Source organism: Pieris brassicae, chromosome 9, assembly GCF_905147105.1.
Source record: "Pieris brassicae chromosome 9, ilPieBrab1.1, whole genome shotgun sequence".
Classification (NCBI taxonomy): domain Eukaryota; kingdom Metazoa; phylum Arthropoda; class Insecta; order Lepidoptera; family Pieridae; genus Pieris; species Pieris brassicae.
The window spans coordinates 10,709,923-10,735,075 of NC_059673.1; the positions used below are offsets into that span (position 1 = coordinate 10,709,923).

At 32.4% G+C, this 25,153-nt stretch overlaps 1 protein-coding gene across 1 annotated transcript in view; it reads left to right on the plus strand.

The window, feature by feature from the left end:
- The window catches only part of LOC123714622 (connectin-like), a 176,456-nt gene that overhangs the window by 54,336 nt on the left and 96,967 nt on the right, over positions 1 to 25,153 (plus strand). The window contains exon 2 of the mRNA XM_045668972.1: positions 24,079 to 24,132. The gene's annotated coding sequence lies outside the window, so the exon portion shown is untranslated. The remainder of the gene's footprint in view (positions 1 to 24,078; positions 24,133 to 25,153) is intronic.

The window sequence follows — 25,153 nt, forward strand, 5'->3', positions numbered from 1 at the left end:
GCTTATTACTGATAATCTAAAATAGCATAGTGGTGTAAAACATTATATATTGTAATATGCTTCATACTAAAATGTTTCATCTTTTTACAAAGTTATATACATTGTAATAAACATATAATGTGGACGTATTGATGGCACAAATCTTTTTCGAAGACAAACGATCTCTATAAAATAATAAATGTCGCTTTTATTGCCATTTCGGCAAGTTCACATCTAATGGACGTTAATGTGTATAATGGCCGAATAATTGGTGATTCAGATCAATTTTGTTCGTACTAGTTACTGATATATATGAAGTCAGTAAGTTGAACCTGTATATTTAAGGTATTGTAAGAATTGGATAGACGTGGAATCGACTAACGGTGGGGGTCTTACCTGATACGACCTCTAACTATTGAAAGTAAGAGTGTACTCCTCCCTCAAAGGCCGGCAACGCACCCACTAAAAATGGGTGTCCATGGGCTGCGATGACTATTTTTTGGGGTGTCCCGTGTGCTCGTTTGGCCCCTTTTATATAATAAAAAGGATATATTGTTTATATAGGTATGCATGTTTATACATTTGTCAGAATATGCACTCTGAAGAATGCTCCGTAGAACTACGCATTTTCGATCATTTTCCTTCTGCCTGAGTTGTGTAGCTGTGATGTGGGCTGGGATGACCCCAGGTGCCGCACTCCATGATTTGGTTCGTCGTTCCTTATAAAACAGCAAACGAGTGGAACTTGCCCCCTTATATCTTATATACCCCTACGCAGTATGATATGGGTACATTCAAGCGGCGATAGACGTGTCATCCATTAGGCCACATCTCACTTAACATCAGGTGGGTTTGTGGCCAAACGGTTATGTGTTAAATAACAAATTAATAAAATTATTATCTTGTGTACAAGTCGAGTTTTCATCGCAGTCGCTTCAGTAGTTTTAAAATTATATTATTATATTCACGGTTTTGTTCGGGGTACGCGGATGGTTATATGAACCTTGCCTGCATCCTGCATTATTCGAAGTCCTCCTTGTCAGACTAAACTTTGTAGTGTTGCTTACTTGACCATCGGCAAATATGTATCAAGAAGTTAATCCTAAAGTTCATTGGCAATAAAACCAATTTTTTTAATAGGAGGCAAATGGGCAGCAGGCTCACCGCATGGTATGTGATACCCGCCCATGGGCACTCATATTGTCAGAAGGCCCGCAGCGTCTCAAAAATATCAGTTTCAAATCTGTTGTGTACATATTTAAAATTGTACTTAATTAGCATGATCTGTGCCTGTACATACACCGTCGACTTTTCCAGTTTCCTCACGATGTTAAATGCGGACATTGAAAGTGCATTGGTACTCAACCTAGGAATGAGAGGCCAACGCTGCTTTTGCCTATAAAATACTAAGACATATCTCTTTGCACAATCATAGTTTTTACAAAAACTTGCATCAATTACTAACAGTTATATCAACAGCGTTCATGTCTCTTGCCAATTGAATGCATCCGTCACAGATGACGTCACAAAACGAGCACGGCCAATAATGACACGGTTCATTGACCCCAGTCCTTTGTCCGTCGGTACTGCGACAATTGCATTTGCGCTTCTATAAGTTTCAGTAACGAATTTTGTAGTATTCTGAATTTTAGAAATCTCAATGGCAATGGCAGTAATACTAAGTGTATTACTGCCATTGAGATTTCTTAAAGATAACAATGACACAAACTTTGCTTTCTTTCAACTGTCAAGTCAAATTATGTATACGAACAAATGAGAAGTTTAGTCAAAGCGGTCCATTAGGCTGGTTTATTTTTAAATTAGAAGGTTTGTATTTTTACTATAATACTGCCTCTTTAGAATATATAAATATATCGGGTCAACACATTATATATAAAAGCACTTCATAATATTTGTAAATATTTAGTTAAAATCGCTTAAATAACGTATCAAAATTAAACTCTAAATAGAACATGCATTTGGTGACGCTAAAGTTTCCTAAGCCTGTTTTCACACGATACATCCTCTATTTAATGAAAATAAAGTTTAAACTTTAAGCTCATACAGTTAGGAGTTACCGCAGCTCAATGCTTTGAAATTTTATCTGAGCTTGTAGCAACTTTTAATATGCTAGTTATATTGTTAGTACACGGTAATCTCTTAGAAACTAGAGCTTGTAGTAAATTAGAAACGTATAATGACCGAGATTGAAAATTTCCCTTTAAAATATTATTTTTATTTAGAAAAAGGTTTAATATTTGCTTAAAATCTTTTATTGTTTCTATATACCCACATTTGTCAAAGGACTCCTCCAACTGGCGGCTTTTTTTCTGGCAACTATGTTTTTTTTTCTTGTAAAACAAAATTATCATGGTCATGTGTCCTTAATGTCAAACTTCTGCTATAATTTGATAAAAATATAAATAAATAAATCAGTGGCACTTTGTAGGTTCAGACCTTCGATTTCTGTATCTGTTTCATGATCATTTGTCAATTTAATAGGCATGTAAGTGATCAGCCTCCTGTGCTTTTACATTCCGACGACCTTTTGAGTCTAAGACAAGCGGATTTCCTCACGATGTTTTCCTTCACCGTTCAAAGGAAAATATTTTATATGTTGCAGTTGCATAACTATGTAAAACAACATAATGGTCAGGAAATAGTTTACCGGTACTTACCATAGAAGTACGACAATCAAAAAACTTAGAGCTTACAAAAGCTTCAAAGCTTTGTTTGCTATCGGTGACTGTTGCAGTAATTGTAGCCTTCGGTTTAAACACATCACAATAGACTTAAACACCTTTTAGGAAAATGGGACGCATTATTTATGTTCAAGTTATGATTAAAAACTAGATGTATTAGTTAGTAGATTAAACTGTTAAATATAAAAAGCTCACAATTGTTTAAAAAATCAAGCTTATTTAAACAATTGTGAGCCATCACGCCTAGCAGATTATTTTATATAGTTAATATGGACAAAATATTGTTTATTACCGCAATTAAATATGGCATAATCATGAGCATTTCTCATTCTTCTTCTTCATTCATTCATCTTCATTTGAAACTCTGTATATAGCGGATTCATTTTTTATCCCCACTAAGCGCTTCAATCTAGGGTTTTACGGTCCGCTAAACAGAATGGCTAGAATGTGCAAACTGCTGCAGGGCCCGAACGATCTGCATATTCTTCGGACCGCCCATCCGATTATAGAAAGAACATTCTGTTCTCACCCTCTTAGATTCCTTTAGGAGCGTATGTTTCGTGACCACCCAATGACCCCTTTAAAGATTAAACGCAAATGTTTTTTTTATAGTTTTATTATTCTTTTTTTTTATTTGTGAAGCTCCAAGATATACTATCTTTGGATGCCATTAAAAATCATTTATGCTGGTGACTGCAACTTGAAGCTGAGCTAAACTCGTTAATTGGCTAATGTTTTTGAGTTTTCGAATTTTTATTTTTGTGTTTGTTGCTTACCTATTAGTGTTATCAAGTATGAATACAAATACAGTGTAAACTTCATGTAACGTACCACGACTTAAAGAAATGATACACGCTACATAGCATTATACTCACTATAAACAACGACACCAATGAAATACTTAAAAATATTTTTTAGAAATTGGGATTTTTCACGAATATACCTCAATATCGTAAGATATTAATAAAATAAGTTAAAAAATACAACATAGTACTGGTACAGTAAAATACGTCAAACAAAAATAACACACTATACGCAATCAGTTCAGTTAAGAATTGTATTGTATGTAACTACTAACACTAGCCTGAAATAAACTTTTTCTTTTTTTTAATACAGATTTCTTCTTTTTTATTAACGACAACACTTTGTGACATCAAAATACGCACCGTCCCATGAGTATCGATACAGAGTTTACATTGTATTCTATGGTTATTAAGCAAATTATGTACTGCAAAACACTGCACACATAGTATATACGAACGGTACGAACTGTCTGATACAATTCCAAACACATTCCTCGAATCACTATCAAAATTGCATTTAGAACATCAATGTACACGAGTATATAAGGTCGTGACATTTGATCTAATTTATATATTTTATATGTAAATTGAGTTATATCTCGTGGCTACCCAATGAAACTTGCTTGTATACTTGCGCTTATCGAATGTACTTTTGCATTTTTCCTACAGAGGACCTAAATCAGAAAGAGCTTCTCTACATTGTCCCAATGGATTTAGCAATTTTAATAGTTTGCAATACTCAATTGTCGACAATGAACTTTTGAATTTTAACAAAAATTGGAGCATTTGAGTAAGTTAATGCTTACAATAAATTTATATTTAATTTATTTGAAAAAATATATTGCAAAAATGTTATAGTGGTATAATCTAAAGTACGCATATTTGGCCACACATATTGGCGTAAATGAAATTTTACATAGAAGTTACATGGATGTAACATATGTCGTTTGCATAATTAATTAAAAATCTTTATAATAAGAAATTTTATTTTGTCAAATTTATCAAAGCCATAAAAAGACAAAGTAATTTTAAACCAGCTACTTCTTATTCAAAGAAGCGTCTTAAATAATCAATTACCAACGTATGCTGTACAAGGCTCAAATACAACCTCATCTCTGGGCTGGTGCTCCCAAATACCAGCTTCTTCCTTTTGAACAAATTCAGCAATCAATGTGACAATCTTCAACATATTATCGGCTTGATTCTCTCTCTCTACGCAGAGACATTGCGTCTCTGTGCTTTTTCTTCAAAGTGTACTGTGAGTGTCAAGAAGAATTTTTTGGGTTGATCCCTCCTGCCTCGTTTCAACACCGCACGAGACGTATCAATGCAAAATTTCATCAACATCACCTTGACGGCTGGAAGTCTTCTACAGTCCGTTGCGAACTAGCAAACTGTAGAATCGACTCCTTGGAATCGACTGTCTTCCATGTGAGATAAGACCTACAACTAATCGATGTAAGATTATACTCCTCCCTCAAAGGCCGGCAACGCACCCACTAGAAATACACATTCCTTGGGTGCGATCACCACACTTTATGGGCGTCCCATAGGCTCGTTTGCCTTTGTATTATATAAATATATATAAAATGCTAGTTAACTACGTAATTTTTATATATATTTCTAATAATACTTCTTTATTAAAAGTTATTAAGAGGTTAATAAATTGAATTTAAAAATTATATTCGTAGTTAAGTTTTAATCTACACTTCATTATATTTTTTTTTCGTTAAGACAAAAATCCTGCTAAAGCTTTATCCTTAATAACTTAAGCAAGCGTTAATCGACAACGAAAATATTAAAATCTTTAATACAAAGAGAGAAGCAGTAATTTTATACTTAATACAAGAGCATAAGGTCGAAATTTAATGTTATACTTTAAATATTTAATTAAATTTTCTCTTATTATTTTCAGACAAAATGGATTGATATAGCATAAGTATATTTTAGGTTTAGCTATACGTTTTTTATAACTTAAATTATTCCACTAAAGTTAATTCTGTTACGAAATTATTTTCTGAAAACATTTATAAGCTAACGTAGATATGTCAAGGCTATTTTGGATAAAATACGGGTCAAATTTGTAAAAATTACTTACCAATATAACTTTATAGAACAACGGTCGTTTTTTAAATTAATATTTACGTTGATTTTTTTCCGCGAATATGATTATAATCTACTTGCCAAAGTCAAACATATGCATAATGTCTGCTAAAAATTGCTCAAGGGTTAAAAATACCAATAAGATTCCTTATATAGCGCACGCATCTACAAAACAAGTCCACTTTTTAAAGTGTTATCTGATATGTTGTAACCTAATTCTGGCTTCATAGATTTAGTTTTATTTGTATGTCTGTTTTATATTCACTGTATAAGTAATTTAAAAAAATATTTTTTTAAATTTTACTACTAATTATGTGTGCGTAGTCAGATCACAAGATATAAATGTTCTGGAGTCACATTGCATACAAAGAACGCCTCGATAATTGTGCGTATATATCTTTACAGACATGTTAAAGTCGCGCCTGTTGCTGGATCATGCTACAAAAAATCAATATATAAACTATGAACAATACATCTGAAGTTATACATTTGAACACGCTCCAGTGTTAGCCTAAAAATATATTGTATTACACTAGGACTGCGTTGGTACTCTGTAACTTCTTATAAATTTGGGCTTTAGTACCGTGCGCTCTCAAATTTCATATAACGCTATGCTTTGTATCCAAAAATGCGGCAGTTCAGGGAAAACCTTTGTAAAGATTCAACATTTATTGAACAAATCTGTTACTTACATAACATAAATTTATTCTCATTGGGGTAATAGATATAAATACGTTATCTCTTCAGAGATCTCGTTATACTCTAGATACTCCTAAGAGATCTTGAGATACAAACAGATGCGGTACTTTCACGGATTTGTCGAGTGCTATTTATTGAAAGGAAATGAATCAACGAGCAATTGATAGAGAAGATGTACTCGTTATATTTCTTCAAAGATTTGTAATTTTAAATGTGTAAAGGCTACTGAAACACACATAAATCCTTTTCAATAATATAACTTTGTTAAGTATAGATTTAATATGTAATAATTAACATTTATTAATATGTTAAGTTCACTTAAAGAATATTTCGTTTATAGTTGTTATATGTAATGAAACGTTATGGGTTATTAGGCAAAGTAAACTAAATGAAATTTCGGGAGTTTGGGTGTCTACCTTAGTCTACCTTATTAGCTAAAATATGACCCTTAAACTAAATAAAATCCCATAAAGTTCACCAGTACGATAATAATTTCAGATTAAGTTAACCCATTTTAATGAACGAATCTCCGGTAGTTGTGACATCTTATACTTATTCATAATAAGCCAGTGGCGTTACCACCCAAATTGGAACGTGGCCTAAATTGCGTCCGATCACTGAAAGTGATCAGCCTTCTTTTTCATTTCATGTCTTCTGTGAAACAGGTCAGGAAGATTTTTAGTTTTAAGACGGTTTTCTCACGATTGTTGCCTTTACCGTAGGAGAGCTAATTGCGCGTTGAAAGACAATTTCACTTGCACACTGCTGTGATCCGAACGCATGATCTCAAGGATGAGGTTAGCACACTTAATCCACTAGGCCAACACTCTTTTGAATTAGGTATGAATGAAACAAAGAAGTCAATCATACCTAATTCAAAATAATATACCCTTTTCTAAATAAAAAAAATTCCGTCTAATGAACTTGAAATCAACGGGATAGATCTGATAGATTGCGTCAATCAGTCGTCGAAACGAGGCGAAATAATAATATCCAGTGACGTCACAGGCTATCTCAAACGACGGATTGGGGTAATTTGTCTGTCTGTATCTACTGACCTGCTTTACTTTTTATGTGATTTGGAGATATTCCATTTGAGTAGACTTTGGACGATTTTAAGAGATACTTCATTCGAGAGTTTCAAAATGTTTAGTGCTTGGACCATTTGAAAACAAATGAACGTGACAGGTTCTTGAACTATTTGTTGTATGTTTATTTATTTATTCACATTTTGTTAATTTATTTAAGAATATATAATACATAAATACACGGTGGATTCTTGTCGTATCTTTACAGGTTCAGGGTTAGACAAAGTGTTGCCTGTGCTTGTAGCAATACAGCTGAAAAGACGGTGTTACGTGTTCTGACCGACAGTCCAATGTATGGTGTATGTTCTAATGTCGTAACTAAACAAGCTATGGGCATAAAAGTAACAGAGACGATTTTAAGGGAAATAATGTTCATTATTAGGTTAAGAGGCATCTTCTTGGAATTTGCTGTAACAGTCATAAAAAAAGTTGTTAATAGAAATGGAAAGTAGTGTTTAATCATCCGGGTTATCATTACCAGACGTAAGCTATTTAACACCTCCGACGACTATCTAGTCGGGGAATTATCTAGAATTGTATATATATATACATACAAATTATAAGGCAACGGCTTTATCGCTAAGCGATCTCTTCCAAGGGAAAAAACTAAACTAAAGAAGAAATATAATGGATAAAATGCAAGAAGTGCATAACCAAATACCCAAAATATAATAATACATTAAACAATGTGTGTGTGTACTAGTGTACACACGTAAGAAGTGAAACTTCTTTATGACCTTATATATGCAACTTTACAGAAAATGGTAAAATAAAGTTTAACAAAAGGCTTTTATTATCATAGACATGAATACAATTATTTCATTTTACCTTATTACTACTAAGATTATTACAGAATTTCATTAATTCTAATGGAATTGTTACTATCATTGTTATCGTTATTATATATTTTTGTTATTAATGGCTTCGAATCTCTTCGAATAAATCGTTGTAGAGACAAAAATATTATGGCGCGTAGCGGCAAAATGTGACGCGTAACCATAAAATGTGACGGTATTTTTTTTACAACGCCGATAAAGAAGTTTCACTTCAAAAATACTTTTATGTAGTTCATTTTCTCTCTTCTTTCTTTCTACATCTATGTAAGGATGGATCAATGGACAGTAGATTATATAACATTATGCATAATCAATTTACGAACTTCGACGAAACCACTGCGGTTGGATTCGACTCGACTTCCATGATTTACATGGAAATTGAGTCTGAATATATGCATAACGCCTTTATTTCAGTGCAATAAAGTTGAATATCGAGTGGTTATGCAGTGTCAATTATGGAGATGATATAGGTCTTATGCTAGTGGCATAAAGTTTAGAGTTGTATTTAGACTGTTCTAATGCTGACCCGGCAATAAACGCGTGGCTCTGTGGTTTTGAGCTTTGACAAATTGTATGATATACAAACAACACACGTTAGTTGGGTTAATTAGAATATTACAATTTGGTAATGAGGTCCTGCTATGTAGAAGGGAAGAGACTCTAAGAAAAAGTACTTATTAATTTGGTTTAAACAATCGTAATAGAGTTTGTAAATCTAAGGCACCTGTAGTGAACTGAATTCTAAAAGGACTAAAAGGTTCTGTTCGTCATAATTTTTCGAAAAATAAAAGTCCTAAAGTTTTTGTTTACTCGAGTATATTTGATAAAACTTCTTAAAGGGATCCGACGCGTCCTTTTTTAATTAATTATTAGGTCCTAATTAAATTGGGAGGAACAAAAAGCAGGGTTATAAAAAAATATATATTTTATAAACCAAGTATGATCCTTTACTAAAAAAATACATTCAGATGGGAATCAATAAAATCTTTGGGGACGGTGTCGACTGCCCCATTTGACTTGAATTTTTTACCTTGCAATTTTACGGAGCAATTTACTTGGATCTGCTTCTATAAAATAAGAGATATTTCCAGAAAGAAATCGTTTGAACCAATAACGCACTGTGTTTTCTTTTACGACACAGGCGCCATTAATCATTAATCATTAAATCATTAATCCTTCAAACCGTTTCTGCAGCACTGGTGCCACGGTGGAACTCGTACTCGTAAATAACGCGATATTTCATGATTTCCATTTTATAGAATGACGTAAAGAAAAAAAAAATTAAAACGGGAAACTGAAATGAATCATGGTTTGAATTTGGAACTCCTATAATAGGGAAAATTTTCTGAATCTAAGACATGCCAGTTTCTTGCCACTCATTTTTCTTTACTGTACTATACTGGGGTTCGTACTTTTGACCTCATAGATCACAATATACCGTTGGAATCACTACGATAAATAAATATCCTATCATGCGCTATCAAAGTTATTCCGACCGAATTATATTTACAACTTTAAGACTTTTCGGACAGGCTCTCGACAAAAGGGCTCGTAGGAGACCCTGACACGTCTTAACGGATCAGGATGTTTCAATCAAAGCCACACGTGCAAAGCAAATTCAGACTAGGGTATAAAACCGCCTTTGCCGTGGAAGACGTGGTTCCTTGCTTCCTACCTCGCTCACTCTAGTGAGCTTCCGTAAATGCCATTGAGGCGATTTATCAGTGACCACTCCGTGATGGCCCAAGCAGGAGTCTGAGTCTCACAGAAGACGCCCTTGCTAGTCAAGATAAAAGCCCATTCCAAAAAAAAAAACGTACTGAAGTGGTTACACTGACACACACTTTTTTCTCTTTTCTCCACACACAAAAAGGCGATACTGCACATAGCTTTAAAGCACAAAAAATTAAGAAATATGTTGTTATCATTACATCTGTTTATGCTATATGAAAATACTAAATAATTCATAATATTATCACATAGCATAATCTTGTATGATAGCACTGTATATCAAGCATATTACTTAAGACTGAGGGCACTTCAAAGGCTTGCAAACAGTGGCTTGATCAAACATCTATAGAGCCTTTGATAACACTAATATGTAATGGAAAGCAAAGTGATATATGAACAACAAGAAGGTATATATGTAAAATGCATGCTGTTAAATGTTTTTTTTATTTAAAGTTTTTAGTGTAAACATATATTTTTTTGGTAGTTATTTGACGGCACGTAACTCTTCAATACATAATGGAAGTACTCTTAATTAATAATTATTACCAGTTTTCGATAACAAGAGAATAATAAAAAGAACAGAAAAGGAAACCTTTCGGTCTACTGAACCGAAGCATAAATCTTATGTAATCAAACACTAACTGGAGTTAATTGAATTTAAATCGTTATATCATAGTTCCTACAAAATATATAATAATAAAGGCAAAATTTTTGATTTATTTCTGATACTAGGTCCATATGCATTCAATTACATTTACTTTTCAATAATCTATGTTAGTTACACTATATCGTTAGTTGTAAGATTTAGGTTTATAAATATGTTTTTGTTATGTAGGATAATCGGTGTGGTTACGATCTATTTATTTGACTTTTATTGTACGAAATATATGTATAAATTCAAATAAGCAATTGAGAAATGAATCAGCAAAAATTTTGCTCTAAAAGTCAGTGAAACTGATATCATTATAAACTTTGCAAAAATTGTTTACGGAATAACTTTCAACATTTCGGATAACTGCAAATAAACTTATTTTTGAACTACATAGTTTCAAACGTGTTTTGAGCTTTGATAAGTCACACGCCAACTGGGCATCACAAAATCGTTATCCGAATCGTATAACCATCACAAAATCGTACTCATAACATTTGTTAATTCAAAACCGTATAAAACATAAAGCTATACACAGTCAAGTTGAAGGAGCTGACCCTGGAAAGAGTATAACACGTTCATTTATCCGTATTGCGATGAATGTTGTTTAATTGCAACATGCAATCTATATCTTTTACCCAAAACTCGAAATAGTATATTTCTTTACAAGTGCGCAAGCTTGTCATTGCAAAGAGTTCCGACAAATGTCTACCCGAGTTGACAGTCGAAACTAGTTGCAATGACAGTTCCGCACCTGTACTGAACAACTATTTTTAATACAGTTGCGAAAAAATTAGGCAATTGAATAAAACTATTCGCTTTTTTTCTCTTCTCTCCACTCTCCTAGATATGTCTCCGACTTTTTGACTTTTCCGGTAAAATGTTCTCCGAAGGATTTTGTGCAATTATACTGAGTTCGGGTGGTGTTAATTGAAATAAAATATCGTCGAAATTACTCATTTTGTGCAACAAACAACTAAACTCGCAATAACATTTTACGGCGCCAACCGTAAAATGCGATTTTTTTTGTTTTCTTCACCCATTCTGGGTAAGCAAAGGGAACTATGCCTGTAAGTCTTCAATATAATTTTTTTATTGATATGAAACGAAAATGAAATTTAATGAGATGAAATGAAATGAAACCTAACCTAACTCATTAAATCTGATATTGAAACAAATTAGTAGCTTCTTTTTAGAAATAGTTGCATGAATCATAAAAACTTCGTGTTTGGTTTTTTCTTTTTAATAGTCATTGTTTTGACAGGGGGGAAAGAAAACGCCCGAGTGTGAAAAAGGTAAAGAAAAAGCTCGAGTATGTAATATCTTCCTGCAATCCACTGTATTTAAAAAATAATTCCACGTGAAGGATAGTTCTGAGGTCAGGCGTTGTAGCTACACATGTAATTCTTTTATGACAATGAAAAACTGTTCAACTGAATTTGGAATTTGGCGTGTATAATATAATATATATGTTCATAACTTTTCCGTCTATGGACTAATGATCCACAACTGATAAACAATTGATCCAAATGATCTGGCTCAGCTGCGACATGATCTCATAGAAAGGGTCTTGTAATACGACGGATGGTTCAGGTCCTTTAGGGACCTATATTACGCGATATGCGAAATTAAATCAGAAAGGTAATGGATACTCTACAGGCTTCGGGTCGCTCAATCAAGAAGTAATATCTTATGTTAAAATAGTATCTTATAAATTGTCTTTATTTTACTATCAGAAAAATGAATAGCAGTTGACAAATGATAGTGTTCGGTTGATCTATAAATATTGACTATATGGAAAGTTTCCATAAATGAAAAAAAAATCTATACTTCTGCCCCATCTGAGGGACATATAAGCGTAGGTCAAGTAAATTATGTTATGAATAAAAGCATCACTCTCTACTGCTGGGTTGATAAAACGATTCAATTTCCAATCCAGACTCCAGGATTTGTGTAAGGTTAGGTAATTTTCATACCTACTATTAATTCCTTTCTCGGAGCATAAAAAATACATTTCTAAATGACGGGAAGGCCAGGTTCTGGAAGGATTTGTTGCAAAGGAAAAGTAGGTTTAATGTTATAATTATTAATTTATTTTATGCAATTGAAATTGTTCTAATGACCAAATGCAATATTTAGCAATGTAGAAATTCTTTGCAAGTCAAAGAATAAGCAACATTTTGTTGTTTTAAAGACTTCTTTACAATAATGTAAATATTTCCAACACACAAATATACAAATTCAATAATTAATTTATATAATATACAGTATTTACACTTCTCTTAACCCACATAGTAATAATAAAGATAATTCAAACTTAAATAATTTATGGTGTTAAAGGTACACTGCCACAGGGACCAAACTTTTAAAATTTGTTTTAATTGTATTTGTAATAATTAATTATTTAATTAAAAATGTATAAATATGAAACTAAAACAAACTTAAAAACTGTACTTTTAATGTTGGTAGCATCTTTGCTGTATTGCGATACTTTTCGCTGAGCTAGGAAAACACCAGCTACTATCTACTAGCAGACAACTTAAATCTTTAATTAGCGCCTGAGCAGTGAGCACATTATTATTACTATGTAGAATAATAACATTGTAAATACTGTATATAATAGTTCATATTATATAATGCACTGAAAGGAATCAGCGGCCATCTTTATTTATTGACATGTTCATTTTAAAACATTCCATTTGGATTTTATAAAGGATATTTATTTTTCTATAGTCATTCCGAGGCTTTCTAAGAATTAGATTATTATGATTTCTAAGAAATCCATTTCGTATTTGACCTTTACGTGTTAATGGAAGTACAATATACATGTTTGTTATATAAGTCTATTTCTAGTACAACTGATTTAAAGCAAACCTTTTGTCAGTTCACTGGACAGACTATTAAAGAGGTCCGTGATGTGTAGTTATGTCTTTAAAAATCAAGTGTAATAGGAAATTTTATAACAGATCCATCTAGTAAAAGAATAAGGAACTATTGACCCATTTATCAAATTATTCTTCCATAAGAAACACGATGTATGTATTGTTTATGTTTCGATAAACTAATGCTGGAGCTTAAACCTTACAAGACTTCTTTAGTTAAACTGTCAATTTTAACTATTATTATTTTTTCGGGCTTACTAACTGTTGTGGTCTCTGGCAGAATGACCATCGCTGTGCAATACGTCTTTCACATCTCATAATAATACCTTATTCCGTTTTTTCTTTCCATATTTGTTGTTATTTTGACTTTAATTATTATTAGTTTGTGTGTTACATTAATAAATGTAAATGTTTATTTTTTAAAGCTATGCTTAAGATTCGCTTTAACCGATGATCCGAAAAACACAAGCTATGACTCCCTTATGTTCTCGTTCATATATATGTAGTATTACATCATCATAGATATCTCAAGTCGCTTTTCCCTTTATCCTATAAAATATATTTAATAAATGTCGGTGGCTGAGTTATATTTAGTATTGTTTGATTCTATCAATTTTAAATCCAATATAGCTAGAAAGCTAGTTCCATAATTTTATATTATTGGAAATACATATACTCGATATATTATTAAATTAGTAGAATTAATTACAGATTGTCTACTTTGATTAGGGCTTTGTGAGTGTAATATAATACGAAGTCAGTATGAAAACGTATTTTACATTATGAATGGCTGTTACTAGCTGATAATAATCAGTAACAAGTTTATAGATATTTAGTATTTATTATTGCTAGGTAACGAGCGATTTAAGCATTGGTAGAACATTCGGAATTGGTATATCAATCGTTAATGCCTTAGTAACCGTTAACATGTAATGATTGAGTTTGAGTTCTTTCTCAGGCGTATGATTTTAAATCATCAATATTTCAGTTTTTGACAAGTTTGTGGACTTAGCGGTTGAATAACAATAAAAAAAATTATTAGGCACTAAACCATATAATAAACCATATAAATTTTGTTGGATACATCTTAATTATATGCCACGTTTAAGTAGCCAGCGTGTGCTTTAACAGGAAAAAATATGCCATATTATTTATTTATATATTAACATGAGTAAAAATGTAATAAATTAGATAAGATAGGCAAGAAATGCAAAAATACATATTAAACATAGTTATTAAGACAAAACTAAACCGGAACAAAAACAAATTAAACTGAAAAAAGGATACATGAAAAACAAAAAGTAAAAATTTCACATGAATCACGATAATTAAAGATATAATATTATTACAAATAATATATTTAAAATTATAAGATTATTACTTGGTTCTACGGAGATTCTCGTGTGAGAGTCTATAATACTTGAATGTATCACCTTGTTAATACAAGGTGAGCAAGTAATAAACTAACGATAACCCCGGCATTAGGGATTGATACCAGCATTTGCATAATACAAATTAATGATAGACTTAGTTGTATTTGCATAAACTTGGTGTTAAGGCCTATGCCGTTTGGAGAATAAACATTTTTTTAACAAATAAATACACGAATTATTTACATTAATTTATATATTCATTTGGCAATCGTGGTCAGGAGTTTGATTTTAATGTATTAGTTGCATAAAACATAGAAATTTTAAACATTAAGAAGAGATTTATATTTGTGTCTTAACACGAGAAATATTAGATATAAATTCACGAGTACCTTATTTATAATAACGTTTTTATTATATTCTTTATTTTCAGGTGCAAATTATTTGAGGTATATAAATAAATACGTACGTTCATACGTACACACCAACTAAGGCCTATCGCCATCTTGTTTCACGCCAGCTCGCTGTATTCAATAGGATTGCAAGTTCTAACTATGGTAACACAATGTTTTGTGTTGGCATAAAGTTATAATACAGAAATTGTTCGAAATACATAATTTCAATTTAATTTTTTTTATGAGGGTGATCGTCACATTTATTAGTTGAGTCATTGTTGATATTTACTCGGGTTACGTTAGACACATTTTTATTTTGATATGTACCTTTTTGTTAATTATAATTGATAATAGTTACGTCCACTATTTATAATGTTATAGTGAGTGTTTAGTGCGTTTTTGAGAACTATTGTGAGGCAAAGTATTAGCATCAGTCTAACCTCTCTTTGATCCCAAACTAATAGAATTTCTCAAAATCCTTACGGATGATAATATTGTGTGTCTTTATTCCAGGACTTATTATTCTAGTATAAGATTGTGTATCGGCGGCCATCGAACCGTTCTTTGTGGTACAGAAATAGTAGTTCATCAACATAGTAATAATAAAAATAAAATTAAAACAAATTTAAAATGTTAGGTTTTGTGGCAGTATTGTACCTTTAACGCTGGCAGCATTTCCTCGCTGTACTGCGATACTTATTCGTCCAAAGGTAGAAAACAATCAACTAAGTTTCATCATCATCAACATTTTAAGTTTATTACTTTTTAGCATTATATAAATACAGTTTTATAATTAACTATATGCAATCACTGCTAGCATCATATCATATGATTATGACCAATGTAATTTAGTTCATTGCGATATCAAACGCACCGTTATCGCTTAGAAGGCTTGGTACTGAAGTCGACGTTATTTCTGCGTTGATTAATATTTCGTTTAATTATGCTGGGTATAAACTGTTATGACTGCCTGAAAGCAGTTTTAATTACCGGCATTGGTATTGATAGTAGTGTTGGACAGTGGCTTTAGCGTCCACCTTTCAAACCTGTGCTCATCTCGAAGGACGCTGGAGTGTCACCCCTTCTTTGACATCCGAGTCTTCTCTCACTTCTTTGTGATTTGAAGCGTTGTTTCTTGTAAAAACAGCAGAGGAGTGAACCTCCTTGACCCCTTCCATCTTCCCTTATCATGGGTTTATCTAAGCGGCGGCTAAATAGGCGTCTCCTAGACTGGCTTGCCCAGCAATTGGCTGCATCACTTAACATCAGGAGGAGTTGTGGCCAAATATTAGGTGTGTGGCACAGAAACTTAATTACCTAGTAGCATATTAGAATCATAATCACGAAAGAGATGTAAAAATCAGAGGCTAAAACCAAGGGTGTAACTCCTTACTGGTTTTTTTTTGCTTCAGCAACTTCTTAAAGAAAATACACCAAATTACTATGAAAATAATGCTATGAGAGTAATTACATTACATTTATGTTTGTGCAAAGTGCTGAACTAGAAGCAGGAAACGAGACGTTTGTGTGAGTCCTTGCACTCGACTTTAACAAAGACTTAAGCTGGAACTTTCTTGTTTATTGAATGCTTGGCTCTTGTTAATTAAATTTAATATACAATATGTATATTCATAATTGACCCGCTTGGTCATATTCGTGTTGTTGGGATTCAGACAGTTTTAATTCCGGTAATTTGACTTCTTTATAAGATATTGTAATGACGTCTTTAAAATTTTAAAACAATTTTAACGTAATTTTTACAAACAAGATGTGTAGACCGACCATCAAAATACTGCAAACATCTCAAAGCAATGTTTGATTAAGAACTTAATTTTCAGTAACTTCCGAGTCCTATTGGTTGAATAGTTCTATCGTTGCCACGTCGCAGCAGTCGTACTTAATTAATTATCGAATATAAACTTTTAAGTGGTACATTTCACCTATGCTTATCTTCCAGGAGAAGATGCTAGTACTTGTTCAACTACAGTTATCTTTTACAATTTTAAGCAATGGTAAAGAAGCCACATTTCTCCTTACAATACTACAATTTTAATGCATTTGTTTACGTAGTTTTCAGATATATTAGATTAAAATGGACACTATTGGACGTTATCATTTAGATAAGATTCAAATGTTCAGAACTTATTAAAGAAAAATATTGAGTTTGCAAATAAATTTTCAAGTTAAAAATAGTTAGTTTGTAGAGTTATATTAACTATTGGCGAGTCAGTATGGCCTTATACGTTTGATACAACGTCTACAAGAAAGCATTTTCAACTTCTCTGAAAGTTCTCGGTGTATAGGCTACCATCGAAACAAACCAATCAATTTCAATACATTCACTAAATACGCGTAATTCCTTACACAATAAATCATTTTCCCAATGGAGATGGATCGCAATTTTCCGAATAATGACTTTGATGTCGACTACAGAAAATTTAAGTATCAATGTTGTTATTTTATAAAACTTCATTTCATTTCTGTTGGAAATTATATTATGAATTCTGTAACATACATAGAACATTGGTGTCCGTTTGACATATGGAGATGTTTTAATGTCATCGTGATCTAATTGCCTAATAGGAATAGTCAAAGTCAGGTAGTCAACTGTATACAGGCATCTGAATGATGAATCTGCTATGGACTTTGTTGGGTGTAGTGTTAGGTATATACCTAGGGTAGGTTCGTAGTTTCGATGCCTGGCTGTGCAGCAATAAACTTTCTTTCTATGTTCACCTTTAACATTCGCTTGAACTGTAAAGGATAACATCGTGAGGAAACCGGCTTGCCTTAGACCGAAAACGTGTCAGGCACAGGAGGCTGATCATCTTTTTGCGTATTAGATTAACAAATGATCATGAAACAGATACGGAAATCTGGGGCGCAGACCTAAAAAAGATTGTAGTGACACTGATTTTATATACTGAGGGTAGCCATAGTATTAAAATTCCTCAATCGTACAATCTTCTTGGAAGCCAAAATGAAGTGATCACAAGTTCAAGATAAAGGGTTTATATAAGATTCTGAAAATTCAAACTATATTTTACACGACAAAGATAAAATTTATAATCCTTTTTAAAAATGCAGAAAATGCGAAGACGTTTCAATTTCAGTTCAACTTTGTTATTAGCTACATTCAGCAGCTGAAGATTTAGTCAAATTAGGGTCGATTCAAGAAATTCTGCTTTGTACGCAAACTTAGACTTTATGACTCGGTAGTAAGATTCATAATAGGGAAAAAGTAGAAATGTTTCCATGTCGCGGAAATATGAGACGTTGAGTTTTGTTGGCTCTGCGCTTCGTCCGTTTCCGCTGACCCCAAGACCTTTTAAACATAGAATATCAACAAAAGACAATAATAAACACACTAATTGCTTTCCTAAGATTTAATATAATGTACATATAATTGCAAATTGATCGTGATAGTGAGTTTAGTGTATTTAGCGATCATTTTGTTCATGGAAACTCAAACGAATTATATGTTTGACAAAACTTTTGTATTATGATACGTTGCTTTGAAAGTTTAAGGCTATTCCTAGCCATGATAAAAAAAATTTAATACTAAGAATAAATGATACTATCTAGTCAATATATTCTTGAAGCCATGTTGTATCTTCAAAAAAATACAAATGATTTTAAAACAATTGGTGACGTTTAATAATTCTCGAAACAGAACTAATCTAAGAGTACGTCCAGAAGATAAACCACACCTTGTCTGGAAATTGTATCTGGTTTTTAAATTTGTATTTGTTTTTGAGATTGATTTGCTCCAGTTGAAATACTTATTGCTCTGTCTTACAAACATTTTTATGACTACGAACTTGGCGATTAAAAAGAGTGGCGGAGAGTTTTTTTTGCCAGTTTTTTTCGCCCGCTCTACGCCCTTGACGAACTGGTAGTAAATGTAAATTTAGAATTTAACATCTTTTCTGTTGACGTTCATAAGTGTACTTGGTTACCTATATGAATATAGATGTTTTGGGTTTGGGTTGAATTCGCATACAATAATTATTATTGAAAAACTTAAATATGTTGTCCAACACTACATATCCATATATATTAATCAGGCATTGACATACAACGTATACATATAATAAAAACCCTCAAGATATTTTTCAATAATGTAATATTTTGTATATTGAACGAATCTATAGTTTGTATTTAAAAGTTGCATCCAGTTAATGTCAAAATAAAAATAAAGCTGTTAATCAATCAAATGGTTTTTTGTTTTAAAAAGAATAGTAATGTGTTAGAATTTTAGCTGAAATTCAGGCAGATTCAGCTGTCAATCTGGTGCTGAGCTGTGGTTTGACGTTTCAGATTGACCGATGCCTCGGGCCAGACGCTAGATTAATGAAGGAAATACAGTGGCTGTTACGAATTCTGATCCCTTATAGATTGACGGTTCATATATTCCAATAAGAGATGTTAAGATTTGTATCGCAGAACAAGATTGTTAACATATAAAAATAATCAGGCTTGCACATAATACACTTAATTGAACTTAACTGTTTAAAATATTAATAAAGATTATTTGATTTTCTTATTTGGTGATTACGTCAACAGTTACTATTTACTTTTATAGAATAGAACATATGCGCAATGTTGATACTCGGAACAAACACAGGCTACTAAAGTTAGTAGTACCCGTACTAGACTATCTAAAGTTAGTAATTCTTTTTTGGGAAAATGGAAAATTCTTCTTTAATAAAATCCTAGAGGCTCTTTTACCTCTGTTTTTAATAAATTTAAGAATTGTAGTAAAGAAAAGCTGTTTGAAAAGGCTTACTACAAAGTTAAAGATTATCTCATTGGTAAATGGGCCTGGGACTAGTGCTAGACAGGCAACTTTTAATTAATTTTCTATATATATTTAAAATAAGTGTTGCTTGATGATTTGCTATTTACGAGTACCGAGAGTTTTTTACGCCGGCTTTTTCTCTCGGCCTTCATCCACTGTCTTATTTGCCGATGAGTAGGGATGTCTATCTATTCAAATTTATTGTCATTTAAGGAACTAACATAGTTATGGTATTTATCGGAATCGACATCAACTACAATTTATACGTAGAACTTCCAGCCGTATCATTGACGTTCTTAAGCAGAGCGCTTTGAATTTCATTCAAGAACCAAGAATTTATTGAACCATTTCTCACTCGCAAGTATTTCCCAATCGAATACAGAGGAGCCTTCAAGAAGCGTATAGTTAAAGCCTGGCAGAACAAGCGTTTTTCCTCTCTCCTACAAAAACTGCTAAAAACTAACCCTGACGGACGTTTTAGAATACAACCAGTTCATCTAGGTCACAACTTATATTGTTTTATGCAAGGAAAGTTCTCTAGTCTGCCTCATTAAAACGAAATAACAGTTTCTCGACACTTTGTGCTGACCTTTGCTTATTTATTAAGATTTCTTAAAGTAAAATCTCGTATATTTTTACACTATTTTTACAGTACTATAAAGATATTAAAATTTATTATGTAATCTATATTAGAACTGTAATAGTTGTACATAAAGGTCGCTTATATATTTTTTGTAGGAGAACACAAAGAATAGCAGAGTGTTAACTCCTTTGTCAACTTATTTTCGGACTTGGATAGATCAGATTTATGGAGATCTAAATATAGATATTGGATTCTTTATAGTTCATTCGTGTAATGTTCAAATAATTTTTGTTTGGTACCAACTTTTTTTGAAATACCAGCGGAATGCGGAATGCCAGTTTAGGAGTACTACAAAATAAACTCTATTTCTATATTTACACTCCACAGATAATAAATCTAAAAAGCAGGGATACCAGATGTCAATATTATAAAATTAATCATTTTAAGATTATGCCATATAATCGCAGCAATAGATGGCGTTAATATGGCACGAACTTTTATGATTTACTTACATTCGTCAACTTAACAAAAAATATAAAAATAATGTTATTTTTAAAATAATAAATTTATTTTTTTCTAACGAAAAACACAATCTTGTCTTACACGAGACTAACAATAATGCAAATCTAATTTTAAAAATCACACACCTAATTAACAAACACCGTACGAGCGGTTTTAATTCAAAATTTCATCAACATCACCTTATGGCTGGAAGTATTCCACGGTCCGCTTCACAAGACACTTTCTTTTGCAAACTAGCAAAATGTGTAATAGCCCGGTGGGTATTCTCTTGGAGTTTCGACATCCAATTGTTTAAAGATACAGAATACTCCTCCCTCAAAGGCTGGAAAAGCACCTATTAAAATAATTGTCCATTGGCTGCGGTAACTGCCCTTTAGGGCGTCCCGTAGGCTCGTTTATATATTCTATATACTATACTATTAAAATATCATGAAGGAAGAAATTAAATAGGAAAAACAAGTTAAATGTATATAATGCGAAATATCATCGTCACATAGCAACTAATTACCGGCTATGGGTTGAATTATTGTCTATTTAATGAATATTCTAAAATAGCTTTCACTACCTTCTACAAAATGCTAAATAATTGAAGACTTGTCTTAGTATTCGAGTCCTCATTAATAAATGTAGAATAAATTCTCAAACGAGTTTCTGAAGTCGATTATAAATTGCTTGAGATTTGTCTGGATGAAGTTCAGCATAGTTTCGAAGGATAAAAATTACAAAAGAACGGACAAGGGTCTAGAAATCGTTAATTATATTGTACACTTCGGTTTTTCTATAGTTACATAAAAAAATTCTACTTCAGTATGAAAATTATAAAATCAGTTACATAGTTTCATACATAGACGAAATAGATTTTTGTTTAGTTCACAGATTTTCGTAATCCCATATATTTAATAAAAGATTTATTACTTTTGCAAGAATAGAAAAATTTATTCATACAAATTCTTAAAAAATAATACTTAAAGAATTTAGCCTCTTGTGTTGCTAGATTACATTCCTAAATATCTTTTATACGTTTCATATCTCATTCGTTGAGACTTTTTAGAAGCATTTCCATGCAAACGTAATAACAATGCTTTTGTCTTTGTAGTATAATATAATTAATGTTTATAGTGTACGGCGAGCAGTGTTGGCCAAGTGGCTTCAGCGTGCGACTCTCATTCCTGAGGTCGTAGGTTCGATCCCCGGCTGTGCACATTTAACATTCTCTCAAACGGTGAAGGAAAACATCGTGATGAAACTGGCTGGCCTGAGACCCTAAAAGTCGACGGCCTGATCACCTTTTTTTATATCTGAGGTGGAAATGCATTTGCGCATCCCCTGTCCTCAAAGGTTGCAGGGGTATGTGGGACTCGACCCATGCCAAAATCTCTGCTATTCAGAGACAATGGTGAACAATACCCACTAAAACCACCTCGAGTTGTTCTACAAAGCCGCGTTACAGAGGCTCCGGGGTCGCTGTCGCATTCTACGGGGACTTCAACAGCATGTTACACTCAAAAACCTCCGTTGCAGTACATACTACATAGGAGGTAGGAGATGGGCATATCCTCTTATATTTACTCCGCTACTCTGCTGTCTCCTTCTGTAGCATAACATGCTTACAGAAGGATACCACTGCATTCCATACCTCGTCACTGCCGACCATTTTATCTACAACACAAGGCAAAGCAAGGTTACTACCCAACTCAAAACAAATATTATGATGTAGCTGAGACCACTGCGGACAATCCTCCAACGTTTGCTGTGCAGTGTCATCACTTGCGCCACACTCCAAGCAGCTCGGTGTTGGGTCCCGCTGCATGAAGGCTGATCACCTACTTACCTATTAGATTAACAATTAAACATGTATCAGACACAGAAATCTGAGACCCAGACATAAAAAGGTTGTAGTGTCACTGATTTATTGACGTGTACATTACTGTATTTAATTCCTTAATATTAGTTCACACACAATGGTAATATAATCTTTTTAAAGCGATTTGTACTAAATAAATCTTTCTTTGTATCGTCGAAAAATCATTTGAAACAAAATAATATATAATCTGAAATGGGGTGATAGGGCAGGTAATGATAGGTGGAAGTTACCCCATAGTATTATTGTTTTAACATAAACAACATTACTGAAGAATCAATTGTTTTTATTTATTTTCATAAAGAAATTTATTAAGATATATATATGTATATATATATCTGTGTGAAATGTCTTGTTACCAACATATTAGTAGGTTTAGTTTCAATTGTAGTACAAAAACGATTCACAAAAATATTGTTATGAAATGTTAATCGTGAACGATTAATAATCAAATAAATCAATCAAATGCGTAGGAAACGCAAGAATGGTCGCTCGACAGACGTGGTTGGGCTGATGAACACGTAAAAACGGAAACTGAAACCTATATTGAGGCTAAAGGCAAATCATACTATGTATGAAATGATATCTAAAAATTGTAAGACCGGAATAATCGTTGCATAATCAAATCAAATTCTATCAAAAAAAAAAAATCTATTATAGTCTACAAACTTTTCAGCCCACTTAATAAAAAGAGGCATTGTCCCTATATATTTTTTAAAATCACCATTCACAATTATCTTCACAACAATATTATACATGTAAACGCATGCAAAAAATAAATTATATTTTTTATTATTTTTATGGTCCTTTTCACGGATTTCAGGATCTGTTTCGTAACTGTTTTTCATTATACAAGTCACTTACAACACTGTCAACCTCCTGTGCCTGAGATACGCCGTTGATTTTTTGGCTATAAAGCATTTAGATTTCCTGGTTACGTATATATTTTCCTACACCGTTCGATTGCTAAATATAGACAGAAAGTCTATTGGTTAATAATATAAACGCTTTTAGTGTCTGATTGAATTGAAGAATATCACTTCAATATGTATTAAATTGTACTTTTTTTTTCAGATAACTTGTTTAAAATGAGCCTGTCTTTGTCACACAAGCTACTACAGTTCTAAGGTATGTTGTATAGCTCGTAAAATTTATATATTTAAACACAAATTTGGAAACTTTTCTATGGAATTTTACAAATTTCTAGGATTTTATAAACTAGTGAACTGGGAAATCGTCTGCCACAACTTTAAGTTTTTCAAGACTTCTTTGGAAATAACGACAAAGTAGTATTCTCTTCGAATGCTATAGTTCTTCCAAGTTCGATGGCCAAAGCGGTATCTAAACGGTATATAGTAGTAAGGGACATACGTGGAGAAAAAAAATATTAATTCAATTTTTATTTGATTATCGAAACTGAAATCTACAAAAAAAACGTATTTTATTTATTTTTAAACTTCATCGTTATAGTTATCAGTTGAGCGAGTTCAGTTCGTGGTAACCATATTTTTATAGAGAGCACGGTGCGTTGGATTCGCACTTCGAATAAACACGAAACTTTGCAGCGTGCATGACTAAAAAAGCAGGCAAATTTTCAGTTAATATTAACTGGTGCATTTAAATAAATAACCGACTCGTTTTCCTGGTTATTACCTGATTTTGGTGATCTATAAAAACCTAAAGACAAGTGGCCAAAATTTCCATCTTTCACCTGAATAAGATAAACGGATGACGGTAAAAAGGATTTCGGTAAAGCATACTTTTTACATGTATGTAAATATTGCCATAACCGAAAAGTTTAGCCCTTAACTTTCTCTTTATCTTTAAAATACAATCAAAACGACATTCCAAAAATATAAAATTATACAACAAATTTATAATGCCGCTTTATCGGTACACGATTTATCAACTCTTTAATTATTTAATTTTTCAATTGCTTCGGTGAACCATAACATTTTTTAACAAATTGCATTCAATTTATATATAAATAATTCCTCCAGATCATCCGTAATGGAATTAATGTAACATAATACCTATCTATCACTTTTCTAAAGCCAATTATAGTATTTTGTTTCCTTATCCCAGACTTGGATTAGATCGATCACAATTGGATTACCAATAAGCCGATACATTTGTTTTCATTTATATG